Source organism: Dendrobates tinctorius, unplaced genomic scaffold (assembly GCF_039654945.1).
Source record: "Dendrobates tinctorius isolate UK_male_01 unplaced genomic scaffold, ASM3965494v1 ptg000116l, whole genome shotgun sequence".
In the NCBI taxonomy this organism is placed as follows: Eukaryota; Metazoa; Chordata; class Amphibia; order Anura; family Dendrobatidae; genus Dendrobates; species Dendrobates tinctorius.
In genome coordinates, this window is record NW_027361784.1 from 47,332,330 (window position 1) to 47,356,631 (window position 24,302).

The 24,302-nt window shown below is 47.9% G+C and overlaps 1 protein-coding gene and 1 long non-coding RNA gene across 2 annotated transcripts in view; both read left to right on the forward strand.

Annotated features, from left to right (window-relative positions):
- The first annotated feature begins 1,399 nt into the window (after positions 1 to 1,399).
- The window catches only part of SLC45A4 (solute carrier family 45 member 4), a 105,804-nt gene continuing 82,901 nt past the window's right edge, over positions 1,400 to 24,302 (forward strand). The window contains exon 1 of the mRNA XM_073590416.1: positions 1,400 to 1,693. The gene's annotated coding sequence lies outside the window, so the exon portion shown is untranslated. The remainder of the gene's footprint in view (positions 1,694 to 24,302) is intronic.
- LOC141101354 (uncharacterized) lies at positions 2,428 to 14,877 on the forward strand. The gene is made up of 2 exons (XR_012234950.1): positions 2,428 to 12,938; positions 12,977 to 14,877. It is a non-coding gene; the product is annotated as an uncharacterized lncRNA (long non-coding RNA).

Consider the following 24,302-nt stretch of genomic DNA (forward strand, 5'->3'; position numbering starts at 1 on the left):
ATGTTACCTCATGCTTCACCTCCTCTCCCCATTTTACCTCATGATTTGCCCCTTATGTTACCTCATGCTTCACCTCCTCTCCCCATTTTACCTCATGATTTGCCCCTTATGTTACCTCATGCTTCACCTCCTCTCCCCATTTTACCTCATGATTTGCCCCTTATGTTACCTCATGCTTCACCTCCTCTCCCCATTTTACCTCATGATTTGCCCCTTTTGTTACCTCATGCTTCACCTCTTCTCCCCATTTTACCTCATGATTTGCCCCTTATGTTACCTCATGCTTCACCTCCTCTCCCCATTTTACCTCATGATTTGCCCCTTATGTTACCTCATGCTTCACCTCCTCTCCCCATTTTACCTCATGATTTGCCCCTTTTGTTACCTCATGCTTCACCTCTTCTCCCCATTTTACCTCATGATTTACTGCTTGCCCCTTTTGTTACCTCAAGCTTCACCTCTTCTCCCCATTTTACCTTATGATTTGTCCCTTGTTAACTCATGCTTCACCTCTTTTCCCCAGTTTACCTCATGATTAACCCCTTGTTAACTCATGCTTCACCTCTTTTCCCCATTTTACCTCATGATTAACCTCTTATGTTACCTCATGCTTCACCTCTTCTCCCCATTTTACCTCATGATTTACTGCTTGCCCCTTATGTTACCTCATGCTTCACCTCCTCTCCACATTTTACCTCATGGTTTGCCCCTTATGTTACCTCATGCTTCACCTCCTCTCCCCATTTTACCTCATGATTTGCCCCTTATGTTACCTCATGCTTCACCTCCTCTCCCCATTTTACCTCATGATTTGCCCCTTATGTTACCTCATGCTTCACCTCCTCTCCCCATTTCACCTCATGATTAACCTCTTGTTACCTCATGCTTCACCTCCTCTCCCCATTTCACCTCATGATTAACCTCTTGTTACCTCATGCTTCACCTCCTCTCCCCATTTTACCTCATGATTTGCCCCTTATGTTACCTCACGCTTCACCTCTTTTCCCCATTTGAGCTCATAATTCGCCCCATTCTCCCTTATGATCAGCACTACTCCCCCTCAGATTTACATGGCCGCCAGTAGTTCACTTCACTGCCATGATCACAGCCTACCCCTGACTGAGATTGTTTTTCCTCACGGTATCACACCAGGACGGACGCGACACCCTTCCCGCCCTTCATCCCTCAGCGCCATTATTACACCGGGTTCCCCTCTGCCTAGCTCCTGGCAACAAGCATTACTACGTCATCTTGTGCACCGGCTGTAACCCCGCCCAGAGAGCTCACCCGTGACCAATCAGCGTTTAGTACCTGACTTTGCCTCTTCCCACCTCAGTATAGACGGTTACATATTATCAACATTGTGCACCGGCTGTAACCCCGCCCACAGGGCCCGCCGGGCAGCCTATCAGAGGTCATCTTTACATCCGCCCCGCCCATCCCGTACACTGCTGCATATTAATGAACTGCGTCAACGGAAGGCCGCGGTGTTGGGAGAGGAGGCCGGTGTAGCTCCGCCTGCCCGGGATCTGCACTTGTCAGCCGGCCGAGCCCTGCCTCTCCTATATATACCGGGGACACCGCGCCTGAGCGGCCTGACTACTGGGGACCCCGGTGTGAGTGACCTGCCCTCCCCACACACGGCGGAGGACGAGCCCTGTATCCAACCATTTTTTGGCAGCGGAGCCCCCAGGTAGGAGCCTCCATTATCTCCCCTGAGCCTGCTGCGGCCGCCGCTCCTGTCCGCGGAGCTGACGCTCCAATTCTGCAGAAAACCGGCGATTTATGTATTTATTCTTCGGCCATAGCGTTAGAAGTGATGTAATGTGCAGCCGTTGCCTGCAGAGCGGCGCTCTAATGCCTGACCCCAGCCAGTGATGGAGCCGGGCACCGGGGCTTCCCTCTGTCTGCAGAGCTGGCGCTCTAATGCCTGACCCCAGCCAGTGATGGAGCCGGGCACCGGGGCTTCCCTCTGTCTGCAGAGCTGGCGCTCTAATGCCTGACCCCAGCCAGTGATGGAGCCGGGCACCGGGGCTTCCCTCTGTCTGCGGAGCTGGCGCTCTAATGCCTGACCCCAGCCAGTGATGGAGCCGGGCACCGGGGCTTCCCTCTGTCTGCAGAGCTGGCGCTCTAATGCCTGACCCCAGCCAGTGATGGAGCCGGGCACCGGGGCTTCCCTCTGTCTGCAGAGCTGGCGCTCTAATGCCTGACCCCAGCCAGTGATGGCGCCGGGCACCGGGGCTTCCCTCTGTCTGCGGAGCTGGCGCTCTAATGCCTGACCCCAGCCAGTGATGTCGCCGGGCACCGGGGCTTCCCTCTGTCTGCGGAGCTGGCGCTCTAATGCCTGACCCCAGCCAGTGATGGCGCCGGGCACCGGGGCTTCCCTCTGTCTGCGGAGCTGGCGCTCTAATGCCTGGCCCCAGCCAGTGATGTCGCCGGGCACCGGGGCTTCCCTCTGTCTGCAGAGCGGCGCTCTAATGCCTGGCCCCAGCCAGTGATGGAGCTGGGCACCGGGGCTTCCCTCTGTCTGCGGAGCTGGCGCTCTAATGCCTGGCCCCAGCCAGTGATGGCGCCGGGCACCGGGGCTTCCCTCTGTCTGCGGAGCTGGCGCTCTAATGCCTGGCCCCAGCCAGTGATGGAGCTGGGCACCGGGGCTTCCCTCTGTCTGCGGAGCTGGCGCTCTAATGCCTGGCCCCAGCCAGTGATGGAGCCGGGCACCGGGGCTTCCCTCTGTCTGCGGAGCTGGCGCTCTAATGCCTGGCCCCAGCCAGTGATGGAGCCGGGCATCGGGGCTTCCCTCTGTCTGCGGAGCTGGCGCTCTAATGCCTGACCCCAGCCAGTGATGGCGCCGGGCACCGGGGCTTCCCTCTGTCTGCGGAGCTGGCGCTCTAATGCCTGGCCCCAGCCAGTGATGGAGCCGGGCATCGGGGCTTCCCTCTGTCTGCGGAGCTGGCGCTCTAATGCCTGACCCCAGCCAGTGATGGCGCCGGGCACCGGGGCTTCCCTCTGTCTGCGGAGCTGGCGCTCTAATGCCTGGCCCCAGCCAGTGATGGAGCCGGGCATCGGGGCTTCCCTCTGTCTGCGGAGCTGGCGCTCTAATGCCTGACCCCAGCCAGTGATGGCGCCGGGCACCGGGGCTTCCCTCTGTCTGCGGAGCTGGCGCTCTATTCCCGCCCTCCCTGGGGAGCATGTTTGCAGAGCTGGCGCTATACTCCCGCCTTCCCCGGGGACACTTGTCTGCAGAGCTTGCACTCTAACCCTTGGTCTCTTCTACAGCTTTTAGCCTAATCGTTGCTTTTTCAATATGCAGCGCTCACCCTCTATTGCTGCCCAGTGCACCTGTCTGCAGATCTTGCAGTTCATTGTAAAACCATGAACTTGTTCGTACTGCTTGCAATCTATTTTCTCTGCAATCCGCTCTAGTGCTGAGCGAACATGCTCAGGTGCTAAGTGTCTTTGGCGTACTAGAATAATAGGCCCCCGCTGCTGTCAAACGGCCACAAGACATGCAGCCACAGCGTCGCAAACATATTTTTCAAGCACGCCAAAGACACTCGGTTAGCACCCGAGCATGCTCATATAACACCTTATCTGACTAATCACTTCCCATCTCCGATGCCTCGGTTCTTGTCTGCGGAGCTCGCACTCTAGTGGCGTTCAGCCTAGTTTTTGCCCTTGAGTTTCTCTGCAGTGCTTTCAGCCTATACGCTCTTTCCACTGGTCTGCAGAGCTTGCACACTAATCCCTGCGCGAGCACTCAGTTGGTGTTGCCGTTGGTGCGCTTGTCTGCAGAGCTTGCAGTCTACCCTGTAGGTGACCTTGTGTGCAGTGCCCCTTACCGGCTGCTGATGCCCCTAGTGCGGCTACCTGCACGGAGCTGAATTGGTCCAGTGTTGCCCTGACATTAGGATACAGATGTACGGTGTATGGTGCTCTCTAGCTGTGGAGAACTGACTGCTGTGGCTTGCTGGGACTTGTAGTGTTAGAACACCTGCTGAGCCACATGTTGCAGATATTTCAATGGTTTCCAGTTCATGTCAATTCTTGCTATCTTTTATTGCGAGGTAAGGTGTAGATGCCTGGGTTTGCCAGCAGAGCTTGCGATCAAGGTGTTCTAGGGTTCTGATGACTGCAGGGTCCAGAGGTTGTGAAATAGATTGCCTCACACATGCCGTTGTCATAAAGCGGGCCGTGTCATCTCTAGTCCCAGGTTGGTGACTTTGCTATTCTCCCGTAGATGTTCTTCTCTTACAGCAGGCAGGAGACCTCGGACCGGGCAAATCCAAGAAGCCGAGTGCAGCTGGTGGTCAACTTCTTGGATTATTTTTGCACTTCACTGGTTTTTGTTGCTTTTCTTATAAAGAATAAAGCTTGAACCCAATCCCACAAGTATGCAGATCTCCTCACTTCTGCCTTTTAGCATCTGATTTACTATTGTTCTGCCCATTATTTGTGATGCTGACATTCCCCGAGCAGGGTCCACCGGCCAACCCAGGACCCATTTTGAGGATCAGTTTCATTTGATGTCATGTTTTTGGAAAGTGGTGATGGGGGGGGGGGGGGGAACAACTTAAGAGGAATGTGGGCAGAACGTAGAAGCTTCTTGAGATCCTGCCCTGGTTGGCATCGCTAGAATGTCTTTGAAGACCACCCCTTAACTTCACTCCTCATAGGTGTTTTGTATTTTAGCTTTGAAAAGACCACCCTAGTGAAGCCAAGGGCTTGGGTTGTCTGGTGCAGTGTTCACACACTGCATGAGTTTCCTAACAATGTAGTAGTATTGATGCATTTGCAAAACTGGGGAAAAAAAAAACCTGGTGTGAACAAAGCCTTAAACTTTACACTGACTATATATGTACATTTTTTTTTTTTTTGAATATGGCTCCACTGCCAAGGTCTCTTGGGGTGAAAGTGAGTTATGCACCCCTTAGATTTTGGGCACATGGTCCATAAAGGGGTCCTACTCCACCTGCTTTCCCTTGTGGCTGGCTCCTGACATAATTTATAGCTTCCCTTTTTAACCAAATCTAAAAACCTTCCGGAGCAGAGTTCCTGCCCTGACTATATACCTGGCTCTGATTTGCCTCTGACCACCGACTAATTCTAGGCCCTGTGGTCAGAGGTTTTGCTTAGCAGTCGCCCACTGATCCCACTCTTGTTCCTGGACAGTCGGGTGGAATGAGCCTACACTGTCCCAGTGGATCCTCCTTAGTCACATTCCCCCTCCCCAATCACCTGCCGGACAGTGTGGACCCCCCCCAGAAGCTGCCAGGCTTGGTATATTAGTATTTGCACCTGCCCCATGATGCAGGGCCCTGGGACACGGATGGTATACAGCAGTGCTCTGGTCCAGGTTCTCTCTTCATTGCTGTGTCAATATTGATACATTGTGATTACATTGCTACATTCTTGTTACACTGAATCTATTCACTATAGAGTGATGCTGCAGAGCTGAGTTTGTCATTGAGCGCAGCGCATGCTAATCCCGTTGGTGCCCATATTTATCTCCCCCCCCCCCCCAGAGTTAAGACTGTAATTTGGCTCTGCTGCATCCGCACGCGGCGGTGTGCAATGCTCTGCGTGCCGTATTGTTTGCCTATGCTCTCGACAGCCCCTCTCTCTACACGGTGGGTATGTGACTGCGCACCTCCTCTTTGCAGCAGCGGCTGCACTAACATCGACGGTGTAAGTGCTGATTCAAGGTTACGACGTACGCGGCTCCAGCTGCAACTTCTGCATTAACCCCGTAAATGGTTCCGCTCCATCACTACATTGTGTCGTAGTCGCCGTGCCGTCTGTATACCGAGGGCCTCTGCCTGAATCCCTCCGGTGTCCACGATGACCTTGACGGTGAGATCCTGCGCACTTGTGTGGTCTGCACTGTCCCGCGGCTCCGGTCCTACATGGATGGGTTTACTACAAAGGGTCTTAATTTGCTGCCTATAAAGGGCTGAGATGGGGACAGCTCTGCAGAGCGCTGGATGCTGAGGAGAGCTGTACTGCAGCCCTGCTATGTGATGGAGACGTCGGCAGCGAGGCACGAGGCTCAGGATGCCTCTTCTTTATTACAGTGACTCCATGGTTTGCATCATCTCTGCTTGCCAATGAATGTGTCGGTGAGGCATCGAGTGGATCCCAGTCATCCACTGGGAACCAGTCCTGCCTCATTCCTCTGTGACTCAAACCCCAGTAAGGGTGATAACTAAATGATGCATCGCTACGTAAAGTCCTAGATCAGACTGCCGATGTGCGGATACTCGTGCCAGGGAGCGCACATCATGGGCCACACGTTACACAAAAAAAACACTGCACCTGGTTCCAAAAGTCCTCATCCACGAGAACCTCTACAGATGGCAGCCCAAAAAGTCTGTAGATTTAGAAACAACTTCTTTATTCCAGAAACAGCACCGCACCTGTCTATAGGATGTGACTGGTACTGCAGGTCAGCTCCACTGGACGGACTGGGGCTAAGGTGCAACACCGAACATGACCTGTGGACAGGAGTGGCGCTCTGAAAGCAAATATTTTTCTCATACTGCATTGGGGGTTCACTTTAAATTTTTTTTTTTTTTTTTTTTTCAGTCAAGTTTTGGTCAGGAAAAACTTGGTAGCTCTCCACGTCACTTACTTTATTGGGACGCTGATGTAACTTATGTTCACGTCAATCTATCGACTTGCGTGTTCAGGAAGCTGAGCTATGAGAGCCTGTAGGGGGTCCCCACAATGTAAGGTGAGGACATCACAGCACACCTGCAGCGCCCTATAGCTCAGATTCTTGGATCTGCAGTAACCGTGCTCGCGCGTCCTTGTGTGCAGGAAACTTGCACGAGTATTTGCTCCATCTTTGGCTTTTCATCAGAAATGAGTGATGTGACCCCATTGCATGTGAATAGGGCTGCCTGGGTGGGGGATGTAGGAGGGACATCTGCACCATAGTGGGGTCCTAGGGACCTGCTGGTATGAGGAGCTGATGTCACGGACTTTGCTTGCTCCCCTATATCCTGCGCCCTCCTGCCGATCTTCAGGCCCTGTGCAGCAGTGTATGGATGGGGGATGGGCTGAATGTCGGTGCCGCTGCTCAGCCGGGGACATTACTGGAGGTGTGAAGGACGACTTCTCATCCTCCATCAGATCTGATGCTCTGGGCTCTACTCCTCTGTGCTCCAGATCATACCATGGGTCTGTTGGTACCTGGATGGTGAGTGTCGTAGTAGCGGCAGCAGTGAGGGTCTTTAGAGGAAAGCCCTATGACCAATGCTAGCAAACTCCTTTGACCTTTTATAATGGAGTCTGTTGGGTTCAGTTGCGGCGTATGTTGCTTTGACAAGAACAATCTTCCTACAAGAACGACCACATCTATGACGGAGAGTTTTGATGGCGCCTAAGACCACTTTAGGATATGCTGGGAGTTGTAGTTTCACAAGCTGGCTGACCCCTGGCTCTGACTGTCCGGTGCGTTGGTGACGGTGCACTTTGCTCCGGTATTTTACACTCCAGATTAATCATTTCTTGTCTGTTGATGACACTTCCCTGTATATTTAAATGGATGATGCTTTCTGTTATCGTTTCGGCACATCTGCACCTGGTGGGCACCTTGTCCCCGTGCCGGCAGTATCAGCCCTCCGTGTGCCCCCCGCGCTCGCGTCATATCCAGCACATTGCTATCATAACTTCCAAAAATACTGCAAGCTTTGCCGACTTTTCCAGTTGTGGTGTAACCCAATCTCTGCAGAAGTAGGTCAGCAGACGAGCGGCCGCTGGGGATGCTGCGGCTTTTTCTTTCTTTTTGGATTGTTTGTCCTGGCAGTCGTATGCAGGTTGTATTATTCCAGATCAGCTGCTGATAGCTGGCATCTTGCCAGAACCAATACATGGCCACTTAAAGGGCATCTATATACCTTGTGTGACAAACTTGTAGGATAGTACTTTCTGAAATGTTGCTCTCATCTCATAACGTGATAAATAGAAATTTTGCAAGTTACTTTATTTATAGATGTGTACCTCTGAAAAATGTCTCAAGTGCCGGTTACAAGCGGGTCTCCTTTCTGTGTAACATGGTGCCCACTGCCTGTCGAGTGTAATCCACGCTGTCAGCAGAAATGCCTAGAAGGATAACAGAAGTTGGGAGTTGTTCAGCCTCTCTGCTCCTGTCGTTCTAACTGCATACAAACCAAAGAGTCCACTGGAGACCCAGGGTGTGTTTGGGGAAAGCTCCAGCACCTATAGTGCAGGGAGCATGTTGGTAAAAGTGGGCAGAAAGCTAAACTTTTAAGTTGGCAATGTTAACTTCTGTGAAGTTTGGCTCATCTTATGCCCAGTGCAGAGTACTTTATTTGCCTTTGAACACAAGAAATCGTCCCAGAGTGCCAACCACTTCCACACTTCTTACTGTTCCAGTGCTATCTGTCTGTAGCAGCAAGGATGCCGAGATGGAATATGCAAAGTGGCAGCAGGTTTGTATCGCTCTTGTCCTCCTGTCGGTCAGAATGCATGCAGCATGACAGCGAAGCTGGCGTTCAGTCTTGGGAAGACTAATCCTTGGACAATGCCTATTGGGATCTGAGGGAAAGGTTGTCTCGGCACCTGTAGTGCTGGCAGAATGTTGATGAAAAGGAACTGCCCACTCATAGTGGATGGCAAATCACAGCGCATGAGAATCGGTGCATTTCTTGGACATATTAGACTGGCAGGTGCACCAATAACAGTTCTAACTATTTGGTAATGTGGACAAGGCCATACTTCTCAGGATTGTTTAGTAACACACATACAAAATCCAGATTTGGTTGGATTGGAACCAAGGACAACAGCATTGTTGGGTAACAGTTGTACCCACTGAGCCACCGTGCCGTCCACAGATATCGGAGTAGGACTGGTGCCCCATTGTGCTTATGCCTCAGGGTCGTTGGATTGTACGTTCTGGGGCTGAGGCCAATGTCGGTGACTACTTTCCCTGTATTATGGCCAGTAAATATATAAAAGGATCTTTATCTTTACTTTTGTACTCAATAAGCGACTGTAACCGTACAGACTGCAGACAGAGCCTTACAGTCTGCGCGGGTCCGTCCTCTTATTCCAGGTCATACCAGTGGCCCTGCTTCCGTCTGCTTTGGCACAGCGGTGGTTAATACTTAAAATGCTTTTGTAAAGCTGCTTTTTGAGCAAAAAAAAGTGGAGGAGTCATCGGTTTGTCGTCCCGCCGGCCGGCACATGACTGCACAGAGCACAGTTCCCCTTTTCTAGCCAGAACCCGCAGATGTAGATTGTTACAGAAGGGGCTTGGGAAGAGCAACAGTCGCCCTTTCCCCCAAAATCTGCAGAATCGGGTCTTGGTACTGGTCACGCAGTCCTTCATCTGCACTGAGCAAAGAGGAAGCGGGAAAGAGGCGACATGCAATCTACAGTTTGAAATGCATGAATGGGGCACAAACGCCCCCACCAAGAAGGTCCATACTTATGGATGTGAGTGATTTGTCCTTTATAGCCTTGAGTGTAGTTGAAAATCGCTAGTATGACCCAAAATGCGGGAGTTCTGCACAGACATCTGGTTGCTTGGTGATCTTTCGTAGGTCTGTTTAGCCGGATATGAGTGATGCACCTGTCCTCTAGTCAGGAGCCTGGAGGGTAACTGGAATGTGATATGCAGCCCAAAACGCGTCAGTGGCTCAGTGATGGCTTTTATGAAGCTTTGGGCCTGTAAATTGGTTATGAAACGCAGAACATAGCCCCACGATCTGCACTATAACGCATCTTACATCAATAGTAGTGGCAGTACTTGCATTCCCGGCGGTTCTGCTGATAATTGGATCGCCATAGATCTATAGTTGTGCTAATGTGTTACAGCTGCGGTAAGAACGCTAAAATGCTATCCTGCAATTGATCTGTAAATCAGTGTTTCGAGCTGGTGCAGCCCAAAATGCGTCAGTTGTCCACCACGGTTTTGAGCTCCATGAGGACCTGTATTGCAGCCGTTTTTCAGTTTTTCTCTTCTGCTTTTGTATCTGGATTTTTTAATGTTGCAGCTGCAGAGTCACAGGGCTGATAACGGCGAGGGAGCAGATTACGCCTCTTGTTTTCCTATCTATATATCACAGCCCTGAGCCTCTGCAGCTACTAGTCTCAGCGTGACCTGCATCAGACGCAGCGCCAATGCCTGAAGAGCTAAGACGTGTAGTGCAGCATCCTGAGATGATGGGACTAGCAGTCGCCGGCGCTCAGGATCCATGGCATGCGCCAATTTCATCTTTCCCACTACTTGATGATATCCCTTTAAATGAGCAGTTCAGCTCTGCTACATACAAGATCTCTGCTGTGTCCGTGTCGTTGGCCCCCCTCGTGGTTACACAGGTGCACCCATGGGAGCGTGGACCCGTGCCCTCTTCTGCTCACATCTCGGCGTTCTAACGTGGATTTTTGCATCACAAATCTGAGGCTGACACTGGATCTGTGCTGCCGGTGTGCGGCACGTGGATTAGCCCGATTGCCACTCGGCGAGGCTAATTGCTGCTTTTTTAGTAACGCTCTGCTCAATTCTGTACCGCAGAAAACAAACGCTGCGGATCCTGATCGGATTTCGGAAACCCCTATCACATTGGTGAGATTTGACTTACAAACTTGCATTTATAGGATGGCGTAGCCCTATTAATGTACAGTGGCACTTACACAGAGAAAAGAAAAATATGGCAAGTGACAGGTCGTATTAAAGGGCAAATGGGAGTAGAAGAAAAAGCCCCGCACCTGTCCACGATTGTCTGGTGTTTGTGGCTTCTGTAGAGCTGAATTGTAATACCAGACACAACCTGTGACCAGGTGTGGTGCTAGAAATGGAAGAAAGTAGCCATGTAATTGAGACTTAACCTGCCAGTCTGCCCGGTGATTAGTTTCTGGAATCGATAATGCCTGGACTAATGCATGGTAGAAAACTCCAGCCGCTTGGATTTTGAAGGGTTTTTCTCTTTAAGGGCTTTCTCACAAAGACCACCCCTTTTATTTTTTATAAAAGGAGTCGGTGGGTGACAGAAATCTGGCGATCAGCTGGTGTTGGCGTGGCTCCTTCTAGGTGTATGTTTATCCAGCAGCGGCCACTACTGGTGAAACATAGTATTGCTACCTGACCACTGCAGGTTTACTAAAGCGACAGCGCTATGGTACATGGGTTCTTCTCAGGACTCCCCCCTGGCAGGCAATCAGGACTTAGAAGCCTGTACTAGTACCCCTCCAGTTAATGGGTATATTAGGTAGTCCTTACAGTTGTTCAGGGAGTGTGGACCCCCCCAATATCTACACTACTGGCACAATACAATCTGCTTCCGGTAGGGGGTCTGTGATCCTTGTGTCACCCTGACAAGGTGCTGGTTCTTGTTTCGCCAGCTTGTCATCTCATTCTTGGAGCCCACGTGTCTGTCCCGTGTCATTGCAGAGGAATGCAGCTGCCGGACCGGACACCGGTGACTGTGCCGCATTGGCCGCCCTGGGGTGGCTGACCTCATGTGTAGTCAGCAGTTGCCTGCGTTGTGTTGGCCGAGCCTCCTGTTCTCCTTGTGGTCATGTTACGGCTGGGTGACCCACTTTACGGTGTCCGTCACGGGTGGTGTCCCGGCCTCCCGCGCTGCCCGAGAGTTAGTAATGCAGCAATGAACCGGTAACGGCAGGTTGTTCTCTGCAGTGCTTGGATGACACTAGGTTAACCACTTGCGAGCAGTGCTGCCCCTTTTCTGGTGTGGACATGCTGTGATGCTTCCGCGCAAAATCCACGGCGGTAAAGCCCACGGCAGATTTGCTGCACATTTATGAAGGTTCCATTTACATCGAGGAATGAAATTGTTGTGAAGCCTCAAATCCCCAATGACAAACCCTGATACCCATTTCACCCGTGGGTACTGTAATTTCTGGAGGGCCGAGCTGCCTCCAGTAGAGAGCAGTACCGCCTCCTGCTCATCACCCCCCTCGGTGCTTCTTTTTGGGGGCTGCAGTTTGTGCTGTGTGCGCAGCTCGCGGTGCTGCAGTGCAGATGTGCTCGCTGCGCGGTGTACAGGCGACGCTCCGCAGCCTCGGACAGTCACTGATCGCAGGATAACCTTCAAAAAAAAATCCTTTAGCAAGCGGGCATTTAGTGATCTGTGCCACTTTCTTTTTGTTTTTTTCTTGCATTATCTAATGAAGTGGTTCATGCACTTAATTCTGCTTTCCAGAGTGCTTCCCGACACCATTCTTGCACCCCCCCCCTCCTGTCAGTCAGGCTGTCAGTCTTCACTGTTTCTGGCTGTTCTATTCCTGAACCAGGGAGCTCTGGATGACCACCACCTCTATGGGTGCTACAGCTTGTGTTGTCTATAGTATTGGCTCAGAGCCACGGATTATACAGTGTAGGAAAATGTGACCTTACTAGTTATACCTGGCACTCTAGTCAGTCAAAGCTGCATCCAAGTTTGCTTTACTGTGCCTTATCTATACTCCACCTCGGCTCCTGTCTGAGCCATTTGTTAGAAATCCTCCTACAATGTCTGGTGTAAAATCTTTCATTAACCATGATGCACTACTCCAGTACGGTGGTGTACAGACACCATGGAAGTACACGGCTGACGGCGCAGCCTGGAGTTCTGTTTACTCTAGAAGATAATAACCGCATGTCATGTGTCGGGTTAATAGACTTCAGGCCACATACGGCATGTCTTACAAGTCTGCAGCAATTATACAAGACACAGCCTGCAATGCCGAGGTGTTGGGTGGTGGTTTTTTTTTTTTTTTCCCCTTGGCATGAAGGGCAAATATCTGGTAATTATGGAGCAGGTCAGTCTGTGATTGGATGATGTCAGTCTATGTAGCAGGTCAGTCTGTGACTGGATGATGTCACAGTGAGCAGTGAGGTCAGTCTATGGAGCAGGTCAGTCTGTGATTGGATGATGTCAGTGAGAGCAGTGAGGTCACAGTCTATGTAGCAGGTCAGTCTGTGATTGGATGATGTCAGTCTATGAAGCAGATCAGTCTGTGATAGGATGATGTCAGTGAGAGCAGTGAGGTCACAGTCTGTAGCAGGTCAGTCTGTGATTGGATGACGTCGCAGTCTATGGAGCAGGTCAGTCTGTGATTGGATGATGTCAGTGAGGTCATACGGGCCATGTGACCGGTCGGTCTGTGAGGTCGCACACTGTAGGTGACCTCTCATTCTTATCTAGATGATCCTCGCCCATATGGTAAATGTCAGCAGATAAGATCCTGAGCCGTGTTTGTATCTGGGGTGTTTTGGGCTTTTGATTCCTGCTCTCACATGAAGCTCTTCCTTTTTTCTAAGAAATCTTCTGCGGTGCAGCGAGCCAGAAGAGATCTGGAATAATTGCAGAAACCTGACTCTGTCCTGGATTTGTAAGACATTTTGTAGAGCAGAAGCCCTGGCAGACGTTCCTTTATTTGCTCTGGTCGATTCTTGGGACTCGTCACAGATTGTGTTGCGAGCCTCTGGCCATCTCCCATCTTCAGGCATCTGGTCTTGGCTCACCTACACGTCTGGCCCGATCAGTAACGCTGCGGTTAGTGAAGCTTCATCTTTTAATGTGAGCGTGACGTCAGATTGTAGAATAGGTCAGTAATATTTTACTTTTTTGCTATAATTTTATTTATTTTTATTTATTTATTTATTTTTTTTTTAATTTCTGGGTAACATAAATGGATTTACCTAAACCTGGAAAACCATAAGGGGTCTGGTTACATGTTCTCTTCAAATAAGCTTTTTACGGAGTTATCTTAATTTTTGTGGGGTCTTTGTGGAGCGGCTGCAAAGTTGTGTGTCTTTGTTCTAGTGCTCGATGGCCTAACCAGCGTCTAGGTAATATCCACCTTTTGGGTTACCCTATGTTAAGTACTTGGTTCTTGTTTCTGTAACTTCCATACAAATGGCATGGAAGGAGCCATGGAGTTGAGCAAAAAGAGGACTCTGGTCCATTGGCCATGTCTAGAGTCCTCTCGGGAACCAGATCATCATGGTGCCCATCTCTTCTGCCATGGTGGACAAGGTGATGACCGAAAAGTCCCATATTTTATTTACTTTTTTTTGTACCCATACTGTAGTAGTGGCGAGCCATACACGTGCGTCCACCTCCATATCGGGCTGTGCCGTAAGGGCCCCGATCTCGAGTTGGACGCAGAGCCTATTGTCGAGCGTTTAATGTTCCAGATAACATATTTGTGAATGCCGCCAATCCCTTTGCCACACCCGACTGGCATGTGCCCTGCACACGATGAATTGCCGGAGTGAGCCGGTTATTGGGGATATAATCAGGAGGGATAACGGTGACTTTTCCCATCAGATTATCTGGTTGTGTAATGGTCTGAAAAGCTCCACACAAGCCGTCATGACCCCGACAAGAAGATCCTGGCATTTTGGCCACAAGTGAGCTCCATGTGCCCTCCACTGAGTTTAACCATCTGATATGCAGCGAGTATGATCGCCCTCTTATGTCCACACACGAGTGGCTGATTTTTGTATTTTTCTCTTTTCATTCTTCAGAAGCTTTTAGCAGACGCTCCCGACAGAGCGGCCGAGAAATCTGCCGAAGACCAATATTCAATTACTTCAAAAGGAAAGCGATGACCTCATGCAATGCAAGAAATGACTTCCAGTGCGCGGCCGCGGCACTGACACTGCAGCATTCAGCTAATTGCTCCTGTCTGCAACCGCTCACCTAAACGTAGATTGTCAGCAGATTTCTCCCTCCGAAACCGGTAACCGTACCGGTGGTAGACTTTTATCCATATGCAACAGTTTTCTTTGCAACACCAAAAAAAAATCTTTTTTTATTCTTAATCCAAATTAGATTGGGCAGGTTCCAAATTGGGCAACGCAACACTGAAAACCCACAGCTGCACAGTGCAGTCTGGAGTGGCGCATGCGCAACGACTCGGAAGACAATGGCCTCACCAGTTGCTGCACATATGCCACCCTTAAAATGCCGTGTGAAACGGGGGATTTCACTGTGGCTTTCCACTGCCATACTGACACAACAGAATCTGAAAATGGTGCATGCACTGTGGTCATTGCCAAAATAACTGCGCATGCGCCCACCCCTTCCCATGATCGGTGCAAGTGATGGCTCTCTGTGCCAGAGACCGACACTGGTGGGAGTTGGGAAAGGCTTAGTAACTAACCAGAGGCAGAAAGAGCAAAATAGACGAAGGACTACCGTAAGTAGTTTTCTTGTCAAAGTATATCCACTCTGAGAAAAAATATAAAGGAAATGGACAATATATATATTTTTTTTTTTTCCTATAAATTTTGTGTTTAGGGCTGAAATATTTTTCGCACTTGAATTACTTTTCAAACGTGGCACAATTTGTCTGTGCTAAGGTATGAAGAGCAGGCATCTGTGTGCTCAGCCGCATATGGGAGACGTCAGCAGTTAACCCCCCCCCAGCTCAGTGAGTTGCAAATTCGAGATGAAGTTTGCAGTTGGGAAAACTGTCACATAATGGATAAAGGACTGCTTATTCCCAAAAGCTACACTTTAAGGAAAGTGTCCATTTTCTTTAAGTCCATGACCAAGTGCAGGCATTGGTTTAGCAAACTCTGACAATCCCTCTAAACTGCAGCCATTTATTTATTTTTTTTTTTCGACCTCTTTTATTCATTAATCTGTGCAGGTAAAATGATCTGGGGCTTCCCAGGTGTTTCCTCTGACTCAGTTCGTGGAAAGTGTCTCCATGGTGGCTTGGCTTTGGTTGGACTTTCTACAGATGCCGCAGTTGGCTTTGTGCCCACCTAACCTCTACTGATGGCAAATCTAATGATTCTGGAGGGAGGAAGGGTCAGCTTCTTCAACCCTTATGCTTCAGACTGCAAAGAAAGAATTTAAGCTGATGGAGGCGCTCTTGGTTTTACGTACCGACTCTCGCACAACCCTTCTGAGGTCATTGAATTTTGGACCACTGATCGCTCTAACATGAGGACTGATGTGGGTGGAGATCTTCAGAGCTTTCGTTCAGCACCCTCCTCATGCTTTGTGGTGGTCTCCATCTTGCATGCTGTTCCTTGCATGCTCTCCTACTATCGTTCTGCTAAACCAAAAGGCAACTTTTTAATCTATTGCAATGTGCCTTCCGTTGACTCCCCGCGCTCGTGATCAGCTATGTGGAGCCTTAATTCGATCCAAGGATTGAGCACTTTCCCAATTCCCACAATACAAAAGTGCAGTTCCAGCAAACTCTGCTTCCTGACCTCACTACAAACTAATATTTATCTGAAGAAATATCTTAAAAATGCCAGAGCAGGGCTTTCCCGCAGCGCACTCCATTCCTGTGTGAAAGCCCTCTATTGTCTGCTGGTAAGCGGAGGCTTTATCACTGGTAATGGCCGCATTGTGCTCTCGGCTTCGGAACTTTTCATTCAAGAGTTGTTTTTGTCAACAGATTAATTGTTTTGGATTATTCTTGTAAAGGCCTCTTATCACACATGTTGGTTTTGGATCCGGGTGTTGGTATTTGACTACTAAGAGGAGTGGGAAGATTAAAAGAACATTCCAAATGATCTCCGGAGAGGTCGCTGTCCTCCTGTCAATAGTCCTTCCCTTCATTATCGGGTTAAAAAAAAAAACGAAACCTCTGTTAGAACTAATGGGAATGGTTTTACACCGTCAAAATAGAAATGGAGCAGAGGCCTCAAATTGCCAATAAAGGGCTGTAACGACCACTCCAGTATCTGCGGTTGACTTCTTAACTTCAACCTTTCGGTCACCACCTTTTGACTTCTCCATCATGGTATTGTACGCGTCCCAGGGAAGTGACTTCCCATCAGTGGTGCTTGGCAAAAGGTTTCAAATGGCTTATGTTGTGAAGGCATCCTCCATTCATCAGTCCTCTTGGGTCTTCTAGGTATCCTCCCCTTTTTTTTTCTCATAAGTTTTCCCATGCTTTTTGATCTTCCCTTTACAAATCGGAGGTAAGCATGGCTCCTGTTCTGGAGGGCTTCAGTCGCTCTTTTAATACATGGATAGCCATACTCTTGAATGGCTTGCAGTGACTTTCCCTGGCAAGACCAGTCTAGCAGGGTTGATGCTGACTAATAGAAATCCATAGGTGTTGACCCCTTTTTTTTAAGGACCTTCAAACAAGTCTACAGACTGCTTTAGGCTTAAGGTGACCGTCCCCTCACACAGTATTGGTGGTCTAACTTGTCGGTTGACCATCTGATGTGAATGGGGCTGTAGGACTTGTACATGCCCATTTATACGGCTTTCTTCATTGAGCACGTGTCTGACCTATTGTGCATATTTTTGGGGCTGTGGGTATCAGAAGGTCTAGCTGTTGGCCCTGCTTTAGCATGGCAGTTCTCTCAAGGATGATAGTGTCCGTACCTCCTGGTTTTGAACTCTATTCCAGCTTTATTTTCACATGTGGTGTTTTTTTTCTATGTTGAATATTTTGTATCATTCGCAGTAACTGTGGCGTTCTCTTCCGGCTTGTTAGGACACCACCTGATTGGAGGTGTTCAGCAAGAACCAGTAGCAAAATGTATGTTGGTAATGAGCCCTGACACAGCAAATGGGCTTGGAAATAAATTATTGTGATCGGCACAACCCTCCTGGACTGGACCGCACGCTCCCACTATGAGGCTTGTCGGAGCCCAATCCCAGATGCTCCGTGCATGTCAAGCCTTCATGTAAGGGACTTCTGAAACTACAAGGAAGTCGTCCCTGTGGGGTGGGGCCGATGCTGCTGATCCTTGGAGAGACAATAGACCAAAGGACAGACTTCTGGAGACTGGCGCCAACTTTAACCTCATGGCCCACTTGTGGGTGGAAATGCCACCTGTCCTATAGTACATGTGTCATGTGGACATTTAATGATTATATTTTTGTACCCAAGTCTGGATCCTCAGCGTCCCCGGATTTCGATGAGTATTGTACTGTTTCCGGAACAGCCGTCAAATCTCTACATCTTTTGGCCAACGTTGCGTATCACGACCACCTCCCTCCCCTTTGTCCCTGTGGGTGTAAATTTATTTATTTTTTTTAGACTTTTGGAAGTTGTGTATTTTGAGTCCACGTCTCCTCACAGAACACACTGACCACATTCTTTTTTTTGTTCCACTCTTTAGCCGCACAGTGACAAACAAACAAAAGCCCTTGAGTGGCTCCCGCGCCTTGAGTCCTGGACTGCGTTACATGACTGTTTTCTGCACGACCTCCTGTGTCTCGTTTCTGCCTTATTAGACAAAACTTAATTACTGTGCTGTCATATTGTCTGCTCGAAGGCGAGGACCCGGCACAGAATGTTCTCTCTTCCTTTTGTGAAGGCACATATCTTATGCAGCTGATTGTCTTGTTTTTTTCCTGGGAGTTGGTCGTTTATCAGTTGTTGCAAACACTTTAAGGTTTAACTTGTACCTTCATTTTCTACAGCAGTGGTCTCCAACTAGAGAGGCTTGCTGAAAAATTTTCTTTTTTTTTTAGCAGTGACAGGTGAGCCTTAGATTGGAGACCACCACTTTAGAATGGTTTCGGCTGTCTTTACCGTATGCTCCTCGACTTTTCAGCCCACTACAAGTATTGGGGGAGAATTTGGACACGTAGGAAGGAAAACCAACGTACTAAACTCGTCTACAAGCTGAAGAGAGAGCCAGACTCCAAGTAGATTCAATTTCCCCAATTGGTGCCAATGGTGACCACACATGCCCCCAATGGTCATTGATCTGAGCATCAAGCAATGTAAGGTGGAGGATCTACAGGAAAGTTTAAAAAAAAAAAAAAAAAAAAAAAAGCGAGAGACCAGCAGTAGGGGCCTACGGGAGACACGATGGCCTAAGTGAACTCATTATAGGGTTATATAGAAATGTCACCGACGGTTCATCTGTAACAAAAGCAAAATAAGATTTTGCTTAGGTTACTTAAAGTGGGAAACTTCACCTTTTTAAAATCGGCAGTCTATATATTTCTCTTGTACTATTACACAATTTGCCAATGCCATAAATTGACATTTAACTTTTTTTTTTTTATTATATTTTAGTGGGAATTAACATGGGGGGGAAAAATAGGTTCTAAAAAGTATTTTAATGACTCCAGTAACCATATTCATCTTGGTTTTTGGTTGTGGGTGTGTTTGGGTTTTTTTTTTTCTTTTTTTTCTTCTTCTTTTCCCAACTTTCTCTGAAAAAATGTGATGTCCAGAAAACTGGTCAGTCAAGACTGGGTCCTCTCCCGCCCATCATCTCCATGCATTGATTTGTCTTCTGGCTTCTTGAGATGACATTGTGGAAGTTGGAGTCTCTTCCCTGACTACTTTATACCCAGTTGTTTGCATTCATAATTCGGCCACAGTTCACTCAGCCATGGTCTGAGACACTGTTCCCTTGTGGATCGCCCTCAACATAGCGTTTCCATGCATAAGACCTGCTATATTGTATGTGGATGTCTTGCACGCACTGAGGACTAAGCCCGCTTCACTGACGTTCTGCCGTCCCCCATCATTGTACTGCTGTATGCTTGTTGTAATAAGGGGCGATAATGCTGAATACCTGCAGCAGATATTACCAAAAACAATGCTTTTCCTAAAACCTCTTTCTATTACTGGGGATAGGATGGCATTTTGTCACCTACATGCCAAAGGAAAAGAAAAGTTTGTGTATCCATAAAACGCATGTATGAGCAAAGGGAAGTTAAAAATTGGTACATTTGCCAAACAAATCAGTGGTAGAAGTCATGTTCACTTATTCCTGAAAAGCTAAACCTGTTTACTGAAGTAAAATATAGACAAAATGAGTACTATAATACTGCTCCTATGTACAAGAATATAACTACTATAATTCCTTCCCCCTATGTACAAGAATATAACTACTATAATACTGCTCCCCTATGTACAAGAATATAACTACTATAATTCCTTCCCCCTATGTACAAGACTATAACTACTATAATGCTGCTCCTATGTACAAGAATATAACTACTATAATACTGCCCCTATATACAAAAATATAACTACTATAATACTGCTCCTATGTACAAGAATATAACTACTATAATACTGCCCCATGTACAAGAATATACCTGCTATAATACTGCTCCTTTATACAGTGACAGGTAAAAGTTTGGACACCGCTGGTCCAAATTACTGTTGTGAACAGTTAAGCAAGTTGAAGATGAAATGATCTCTAAAGGCCTAACGTTAAAGAGGACACATTTCCTTTGACAATTTCTTGCTAAAATACATAGCTTAAAAATTACAGAAGGCAAAATGGGCTGATACAAAGGTTTGGGCACCCTTGAAGATTTGTTTTCAGATAACTTTGACCAAGGTTTCAGAGCTTAATTAGCCTGCTGGGTTATGGCTTCTTCACTATCCTCGGTAAAAGGCCAGATGATGCAAATTTCCCAGCGTTATTAAAAACCCAGCCTCGCCTAATCTTGTGCCAGAAATCTTCAGCCATGGGTTCTTCTAAGCAGCTGCCTAGCACTTTGAACATGCAAATGGTGGAGGCCCACAAAGCAGGAGAAGGCTATATGAAGATGGCAGTGTTTTCAATGTCCCCTTTCCTCAGTTCTAAATGTTAGGAAATGGCAGTTACCAGGAACAGCAGAGGTCAAAATAAGGTCTGGAAGACCAAGCAAAATTTCAGTGAAAGCAGTTTGTAGGATTGCTAAAAAGGCAAATGGGAACCCCCGCTCGACTACAAAGAAACTTCAGAAAGATTTAGACTCTTGAGTTGTGGTACACTGTTCTACTGTTCAGAGACACCTGCACAAAAATGGCTTTCATGTAACAGTCATCAGAAGAAAACCTCTCGAGTTGTCACCATAAAATTCAGTAACAGATGAAGTATGCAAAAGCGCATCTAAACACACGACACATTTTGGAAACAAGTCCTGTGGACCGATGAAATTAAATTGAACTGCTTGGCCACAATGATCAAAGGTTTGGGGGGGGGGAAGGCACAATTTCAGCTAAAGAACATCTTGTCAACCATTAAGTATGGGAGTGGATCAATCATGCTTTGGGGTTGTGTTGAAACCAATGGCATTGGGAACATTTCACGAGAAGAGGGAAGAAAAGATTCAATGACATTTCGACAAATTCTTGATGCAAACATGACACAATTTGTAAAACATCTGAAGTTGAAAAGAGGAAGAGGATGGCTTCTGCAAATGAATAACGATCCTAAACACATGTCAAATGCCACAATTGACCTCAAAAGGCGCACGCTGAAGCTTTTACAATAGTCCTCAGTCACATGATCTGAACATCATTGAAAATCTCTGGCTAGACTTCAAAATGGCAGTCCATGCAAGACGACCCAGGAATCTCACAACTGGAAGAGTTTTTCCCAAGGAAGAATGGATGAAAATCCGTCAAACAAGAATTGAAAGGCTCTGATCTGACTAAAGCTTAACAAGCTGTAATACTTGCAAAATAGGGCACTACTAGGTACTAACCATGCAGGGTGCCAAACCTTTTGCATAGGCCGATTTTTTTCCTTTTTGTAAGTTTTAAATGTGATAGATTAATATATAATATTGCTAAAAAAATAAAAGCACACTAAAATACCAGATCCTAGATATTGGCGAATGAAATATTCCAGTTGCAAATCTTTATTCATTACATAGTGGAATGTGTTGGGAACAACCTAAAAATGATCAATGTAAATCAAAATTAATATTCCATGGAGGTCTGGATTTGGAATGATTCTCAAAATCGTATTACAGGCTCATCCAACCTCCATGAAAATGCCTCCAGACAAGGAAATGATGCTCAGTAGTGTGTGTGGACTCCACATGCCTGTATGACCTCCCTACAACACCTGGGCATGCTCCTGATGAGGCTGCAGATGTTCACCTGAGGGATCTCCTCCCAGACCAGGATTAAAGCATGTCAACTCCTGGACAGTCTGTGGTGCAACGTGGAGTTGGTAGATGGAACGAGGCATGATGTCCCAGATGTGCTTGATTGGATTCAGGTCTGGGGAACAGGCAGGCCAGTCCATAGCATCAATGCCTTCATCATGCAGGAACTGCTGACACACTTGAGCCACATGAGATCTGGCATTATCATGCATCACAAGGAACCCAGGGCCCACTGCACCTGCATATGGTCTCACAATGGGTCTGAAGCTCTCATCCCGGTACCTAATGGCAGTCACAGTATCTCTGGCTAGCACATGGAGGGTTGTGTAACCATCCAAAGAGATGACTCTCCACACAATTACTGACCCACCACCAAACCCATCATGCTGGGGGAGGTTGAAGGCAGCAGAACAGTCTCCTCAGCTTCTGGAGACTGTCATGTGCTCAGTGTGAACCTGCTCTCATCTGTGAAGAGCACAGGGTGTCAATGTAGAATCTGCCATTCTTCGTGTTCTTTGGCAAATGCCAATTGGCTTGCACGGTGTTGGGCTGTTGGCACAACACCCACTTGTTAATGTCAGGCCCTCATACCACCCTCATGAAGTCTGTTTCTGACAGTTTGAGCAGACACATGGATTCTAGTGGCCTGCTAGAGGTCATTTTTGCAGGGCTCTGCAACAGAGGAACAGGAGGGCCAATGCCAAAGAGGATTTAGCACTCCTGCTGCTGGGTTGTTGCCCTCTTAATGCCCCCTCCACATTTCTAGTGTACTGGCTTATTTCCTGGTATCTGCTCCATACTCTGGGTACTGTGCTGACAGACACTGCTACCCTTCTTGCCACAGTTCGCATTGATGTGCCATCCTGGATGAGCTGCAATACCTGAGCAACTCCTGTGGGTTGTAGACACCAACTCGTGCTACTGTACAGTCATGGTCAAAAGTTTTGAGAATGACACAAATATTATATTTTCACATGATCTGCTGCCCTCTGGTTTTTATGTGTTTGTCAGATGTTTTTAATTATGCAAATTGTCTCTTCAGAGAGGAAGAGGACTAGAACTCTAGTGCCACCTATTGGAGGTAGCAATCCTAAAAGACAATGTTGACCCTTTAACGAGCCTAGTTACATGACTTGGGATAAAAGCCAAGCCAGAATCTCCATTTGCAGACACTGTGTTTCGGGGTACTGCCCCTCATCAGTGAAAAGTGGGAGATCTGGTTTGGCTGTGAGAGAGGCGTCTGACCGATATCCAAGAAGTATCATTTTTCCTTGCGGAGAATGACATGCTAAGCATGTCGAGGTGAGGAGACTTAAAGCCGCAATGCTCCTCTGGGAAATATGCTAATTATGCAAATTGTCTCTTCAGAGAGGAAGAGGACTAGAACTCTAGTGCCACCTATTGGAGGTAGCAATCAGATGTTTTTATCACATACAGAAATATAATTGCAATCATATTATGAGTAGCAAAAGGTTATATTGACAGTTAGAATGAGTTAATGCAGCAAGTCAATATTTGCAGTGTTGACCCTTCAGGACCTCAGCAATTCTCCCTGGCATGCTCTCAATCAACTTCAGGATCAAATCCTGACTGATAGCAGTCCATTCTTGCAAAATCAATGCTTTTATTTTGTCTGAATTTGAAGGTTTGTTTGTCCACCCGTCTCTTGATTGACCACAAGTTCTCAATGGGATTAAGATCTGGGGAGTTTCCAGGCCATGGTCCCAAAATCTGTTTTGTTCCCTGAGCCATTTAGTTATCACCTTTGCTTTATGGCAAGGTGCTCCATCATGTTGAAAAAGGCATTGTTGATCGCCAAACTGCTCTTGGACGGTTGGGAGAAGTTGCTCTTGGAGGACATTCTGGTACCATTCCTTATTCATGGCTGTGTTTTTAGGCAAGACTGAGAGAGAGCCCATTCCCTTGGCTGAGAAGCCACCCCACACATGAATGGTTTCAGGATGCTTGACAGTTGGCATGAGACAAGACTGGTGGTAGCGCTTACCTGGTCTTCTCCGAATAAGCCGTTTTCCAGATGTCCCAAACAATCAAAGGGGATTCATCAGAGAAAATGACTTTATCCCAGTCCTCAGCAGTCCACTCCCTGTACCTCTTGCAGAATATCAGTCTGTCAATGATGTTTTTTCTGGAGAGAAGTGGCTTCTTTGCTGCCCTCCTTGAGACCAGGCCTTGTTCCAAGAGTCTCCGCCTCACAGTGCGTGCAGATGCACTCACACCTGCCTGCTGCCATTCCTGAGCAAGCTCTGCACTGCTGGTAGCCCGATCCCGCAGCTGAAACACTTTTAAGAGACGGTCCTGGCGCTTGCTGGTCTGTCTTGGGCGCCCTGGAGCCTTTTTGGCAACAAGGGAACCTCTCTCCTTGAAGTTCTTAATGATGCGATAGATTGTTGACTGAGGTGCAATCTTTCTAGCTGCGATACTCTTCCCTGTTAGGCCATTTTTGTGCAGTGCAATGATGACTGC